General features: G+C 42.6%; 1 protein-coding gene across 2 annotated transcripts in view; it reads right to left on the reverse strand.

Annotated features, from left to right (window-relative positions):
- Window positions 1–6194, reverse strand: part of TESK2 (testis associated actin remodelling kinase 2) — a 58731-nt gene extending 52537 nt beyond the window's left edge. The window contains exon 1 of one of the 2 annotated variants that reach the window (XM_063297824.1): window positions 6010–6194. The gene's annotated coding sequence lies outside the window, so the exon portion shown is untranslated. Of the gene's footprint in view, window positions 1–445; window positions 775–6009 lie in introns of those variants that run through there. The other variant, XM_063297823.1, reaches the window with a different exon arrangement.
- Window positions 6195–6218: the final 24 nt, after the last annotated feature.

A 6218-nucleotide genomic window follows, 5' to 3' on the forward strand; every position in this document is an offset into this window, starting at 1 on the left:
ATTCTTCTGCCTTTGCCCCACAGCCTCATCCAGGTGGTCAGATACTTCTCCATCTTTGACCCAGCAGTTGCCTGGTATCACCTTTTTAGGGCACAACATAGGTTCCGAAGACAATTAAGTTACACTAAGTTCTGCTAAACTATAACGTACTACCTCCATACACATTTCCTTCAGAGCACCATGACACACATACATCTTTAGAAACTTATCAGATGGGTGTGTGTCTTATTCTTGGTGCACCAGGAAGTCACCCAGATCTTCACGTTCTGTAACCTCGGCATGCAACATGGAGGGAGGCACGCACACACACTCCTGCTCGGCTCAGAACTCCACCCTGCCCTGCTTCCCTTCCCTCCTTTCCCTGAACACCTTGGGAAAGACCATTTTTCCCCCTCCGCCTCGACAGTCGGCACTCTAATTTGCCACACCGGTCTGTTGCCTTTACCTGCCCCGAAGAGGAGGAAGAGGGGCGGCGCGTCCCGCACGAAAAGGGACAGCTCATATTCACAGGCTTCTCAGGACTCTGGAAGCGCGGTACACCGGGGGAAACGGTCTAATTCTCCGCGGTGGATACCCAGGCAGGGTAATGGGACACGGAAGGGAGCAACCTGGTCACTTTGCAGAAGAAAAAGCTACGCAAGCCTGGGCCGCAGCGGCCTCGGGCCCTTCCCCCAACCTTCTCCGCAGCACAGAGAAAAGAAAGAGCGGGCGCGCACCCAGCCGAGATCCGCGGACCCCACCGCCCAAAGTAAATCTCCAGAGCTGGCTGGAGGCCACCAGGGCGAAGAAGGGCGGAACCTGCCTGCTCTGGGGGTTTCCACCAATCGAAAGAGCTTCCTGTTGGATGGGCAGCGAATGTGGCTAATCGTATTGAAGATTGACACACAGCCGCGGTCTGTGTCTCCTGTTTGGTTAGAGAGGAAAGGAGCTTGAGTGGCAGATCAGATTGACTTCAGCACAACAATGCCGAGCGAGCGCAACGAAAGGGCGGGACGAAGAAAGAGCTGGGGATATTGGATATCGATTGAAGGTGGATGAGAAATACTGTAGAATGTCAAGCCAATGGGAGTAAGTTTGCCAGTGAAAGCGAAGGATGAGAGCCAATTCCAAATTGTTTGCACAAGGAGGGGAGAAATGCAGCTGTCAACTGAGCCAGAGTTAATTGCTTGCTGCACAGGGCAGTACTTCCTAAATTTGCTGCACGGAGCTACAGGCTACAGATTTTGTAACAGGCTACAGTGTTACACACACACACGACCAACAACTACTAATCATTTTTGGAAATGATAATAGTTCATGAAAGTCCTCTGCGTCCCGTGGACAGCAATAAAGCAACATTAACGACAGGACAGCTTCCTTTTTACTGAACACTTCGTTACTGGAGAAATGCTGTTAATAGGGTACAATATGCTTTACCTTCCTCAATGTCTTTAAACTGTGAGTGACTTTTGCATTTAGGCTTATTGAGGAGCACAACTCATTTCATTCATGGGACTTTCTTCTGAGTAAGTACGCATAGGATTGCACGGTCTCTCATGAAAAATGATTTCTTGTAATAGTGGTGGACTTGAACACTGAATTATATGGTCAGCACAGGATCTGATGCTTTGTCAAAATAACTGTGTCATACCATCACAAGGCAAGCTCAACCCCTTCTATAAATACGTACATCACAGCACGTGTATAAAAGGTATGGAGCTTATGCAGCAATGTCATAATGCTTGTTTCACCATTTGTATCCCTCCCTTTACTACCCAGTGGACTTCTCTGTCTGAAGGTGAGGTCAGGGGACCTGTTCTAGGTGAAGCTATAGGTATGTTTTTGGCATGATGACAAGTGTGGGCATGTTCATTCCTCTGGCTGTCCCAGCCTCTGCGGGAGCCATTTCTCTCCCAATAATTGCCCTCTCAGTTTAATGCTTTGTTTCTTGAATTGCTTTCATTTGCATCATTTTTATACTGCTTCTCAATTTATTTATTTATTCAAAGTAATTTAGAATAAAACTTGATTTTTAAGTCGGTTTCTCCAGCCTTAAGGGTGGAGTGCAAAGCTTCCCTATTTTATGAGAAATTTAGTTTACTAATTCTGATAGTAAACTAAAAGCTGGGGGGAAAGAAACCAACATTTTCTGCAGACTGAAAGAAGCAATCCTTGAAAACCCTTTAAATGGAGAGGGTAGGCAGCCCATATTTTCCATAATACAGTACAATTGCTGCTAAGAAAATACCTCTTGACACTGAGCCATCTGACCAAAGTTTACATGTACAGTACTTCCATATTTATGCCATTAGAACTACATACTGGAAGAAACTGTGTGCTTTTGTTGACTTAGAATATTAGCAGCTTCTCAGTGCAAACAAACCCTTTCAGCTTTCAAATCTTATTCTCATATTCTAATGACTCTTGGTGAAATCTGGCTCTGGATTCTGCACAATCAGTTCGCTGTTCAACAGTACAATACTGGTTACTGTATAGAAAACAAAATACCCGTGTGATAGACGTCATGAAACAGGGAGACCTGAAAGAAAAGATGGTCAAAAGAGATTCATGTGCTTCATGGAGCTGCAGGTCAAGGCTTTTCTTAAAGAGAAAGCCAGATCCAGAAATATGTCCAAGTTGCTTAAATAAAAAAAGAAAGATGAGGGTACTGTTCAATGAGCTGCAGACATTCATATGGGCCTTGATAGACCGTAAACAGGTAGAACAATCTCCTCCTGGTGACTTACTGAAACACACACACCCATCAGGTTTTCCTGGCTATAGTACAAAAGTGGTTTACCATTGCCTTCTGGGGTGTATTTTTCATCTACAGTACAGCCCTAGTATTCCCTGGAGGTCTCCTACCCAAATACTAATCAGGTCTAAACCTGCTAAGGTAGAGCTGTTTCTGCTTTGTAACTGCAAAATCAGTGAAACAGAATTATTTGATAAACTGATATGTGGAAAGAAATATTGTCTAGACAAAATAAAATGGAAGAGGGAAAAAAGCCAGCAGATGAGCATTTGGCACAAACTGTCAAAGATTTTGGAAATATGGACATTACTTTCAATTATCTAGGTCTTCTAGTATAATTTTCCAAGTGGATGCTTGGCACAAATGCACTTTTAGAATGGTATTTTTCTCTTGGAATAATACCTGACAGGTATTATTTGGAATAATACTTGACAGATGAGAGAAAATAAATGGAACTAGAAGCTCTAAAATCATAGCTTATTCATAGTCACCTGGAATCCACAGCTCTGCTGAATTCTCTAAGGCACTCTTAAAAACCAAAAGCATTCTTCAAAAACTTTGTTGTATAGGAAAATACGTGGCAGAAATAGTATTGAGCAGTGGTTCCCAATCTTTTTATGATGTTTGGGGAAACTAATATATTCTAATTAAATTGTAAAATTTCTCCATGTCAGCATGTTGTGGGGGGGGGGGGGCTGGTAACTTTTATCCAGGAAATTGAGCTATAGATTAACATTATAGGTACATATATCAGTCTGTGGTTCATTAAAAGTTAAAATAAGAGTGACATCTTGTGTTCAAATTAGTGAACAGTTTCAAGGATTACAAACATGTGAAATTAAAATCCCTAACATTTTGTGTAGCAGTTCTTTAGAAATTTGAAAAAAAGCAAAACAGCATTTTAAGTGGAAACAAGCAGGGGGCAAACACAAAGCTGGTGGGAAGGAATGAAATGTGCAGCATGACTGAAATAAGGATTCACAATCCATGCTAGGTCTGAAAAATCTCAGCCTTTCAAAGCAGTGGTGTTAGCAGGAGAACACTGGCAGTGGAACCACTTTTCAGTCTTTTACTGCATGAATGTCTTTCAGCTGGACCTTGTTGGGTTTCAGCTCTAATGCAAAGTTCAGCTGAGGCTTTAGCTGATACTTGGCATGAAGGGTGACAATAGCCTTCACTCACATTGCACCTGTGCCACCTCCCTGGTGCCACCTCTCTGGTTCTGGGGAAGCCCCTAGTTTTCAAAGGAACTCTGGGAGATAAACTGGCAGGACCGAAGAGGTGCCTAGAGTGCCACTGGAGAAAGATGAAGACCAAATCCAATTAAACATGGGTAGGAGGGATAAGGATTACCTTGTGGTGATAAGAGCAGCAAAACACAACTATTTTCCTGCTGTTACAGTTCATAGATTGCCAGCTGGGGACCTTGCTAAGGTTGAGCCTAAGCCTCTTTCTCCCCACCCAAGCCTGAATGGCTATAATTTTAAGGCCTGTCCCAGTGGATTGGGTTGGATTTCCCCAAACAGAAGTGGTGTCTAATTTGGGGTTTCTTGGCTCCTTAAAGAGTAGGTGGCAGCCATGGCTAAGAGAGTTCTTACACAAATCCATATTGTGCGCCAACTTAGCCCATTCCATGATGGGAGGCTCTGCTCATAGTCACTCACACCTTGGTTACCTCCTGTACGATTACTGCAATGAGCTGTACATGAAACTGCCCTTGTAGACCACTCAGAAACTGCAACTGGTCCAGAATGGAGCAGCACAGGTAGTTATGGGCACACCACAGTATGTGCACATAACACTGTTTTAGAAAACTAGGCCTCCTCTCTCAGCCACCAAATTTATCCATTAAAATGATACATATTGTAGTCTAGGATCTTTATTATTTATTATAGCTGTTATCAAGTAGCACACTACCACACAGTGGGCCTCTTCTGCAGTGCATTTTTTTTATCATTCTTCCATTGCATTTAGCAGAATTTCTGTAAAAATATACACAATTGTGGTATGTTTCACTCAGAAGTACACTGTTTTACAAAGTACATTTCATAGAAGGCTTTAAAAATAGAATGCCACATTTTTTTCTATCATTAGTAACTGTTTGAAAATTAGAAATTCACAATCTACTTTGCACCATGTATGGAATGTCAAAACACTGGCTTATCCAGAGAAGAAAATCTTCCACAAACTAAATGTATGGTAATGCAAATCAGAATGATAAAGGGATAAATTATATTAGAAAACTAATGTCTTCCCTTCCATCCCAGTTTAGTAGCATATTGTGTATGGTGCGATATAAACAAAGAACTGATGATCCGTTTGAAGGCATATTTAGAGTCAGAGCAGCATAACTGGTTGATGAAGGGAAAGCAGGATACCCAGGAATTAATAAAGCTTCCTGAAGTGTGGTTTTCAGGATGCCATTGGGACTTCCTGAATGTAGATAAAGAATAAAAATATACTGGGGCTATTGTGAGGCATTAACATTGTTGCTTCCCTCTAAAGCGTGTTTCTCAACCTTAGCAACTTTAAGATGTGTGGACCAACTCTCAGAATTCCATGCTGGCTGGGGAATTCTGGGAGTTGAAGACCACACATCTTAAAGTTGCCTTGCCAAGCTTGAAAAACACAGCTCTAAAGTTATGAAACTTTAACTATAGTTTATTGAATAAACCATCATAGACTACATGAAGACACACTAAATAATTAATTCTGGTCTATTGTTGATGGATTCACAAAAACAGACATGCCAACTACATTATTAATGTGTGAATTCATTAGATGCAATCACACAACATGCTTACTTCTGATTTATTTAACCAGGGTTTACCCAACTGCCTGCCTTCACACATTAACAATGTAGCTGCCAAAGTATATTTGCTGTGCATTTAAGTGCCTGAAAAATGCCCAAAGCCTGGACTCCTTTGAGCTTTCCTGCCTGGTAACTTTATAGACAGTCAGTGTAACTTTCTTGGAAATGTTTTGCCATTGCTTTCTTCCAGGATTTTTTTTTTAAATTCACAAAATATCAAACTACCCTGGGATACCCTGGTGGTGATCTGCCTTTCAAGTACTAATCAGATACATGCAGCTTACCTTTCCAACATCCTCTAAGATGGGCTAGGTGCTGCCACCTAGTTGGGCACACTTCTCAGATGCTACTTATAATGAAGCATTGTATTTGTTCTAGGCGTGGCAGCTTTAAAAAGTAACATACATTCTGAAACTTTTTCAGATGTGCGGGCAGTATTTCCTGATTCTCCTTCATGTATTACCTCTCGATTCAGGGCAACCAGATTGTTCGGCCAGCACGGATAAACGTTGAACAAACGCGCGCATCCCTCTCAAGCGAGAGGGAATCCTCAAAGCCCGTCGCGTCACCTATCGCGGAGAGGAAGGTCTGCTTTGGTCCCCCGGCGCCGACGGTGAAGGGGCGGAGCTGCTCTCGCAGCGCCGGTCACTTCTAAGGTTGTGTCAGTGGGGC

This window comes from Candoia aspera, chromosome 3, assembly GCF_035149785.1.
Source record: "Candoia aspera isolate rCanAsp1 chromosome 3, rCanAsp1.hap2, whole genome shotgun sequence".
Classification (NCBI taxonomy): domain Eukaryota; kingdom Metazoa; phylum Chordata; class Lepidosauria; order Squamata; family Boidae; genus Candoia; species Candoia aspera.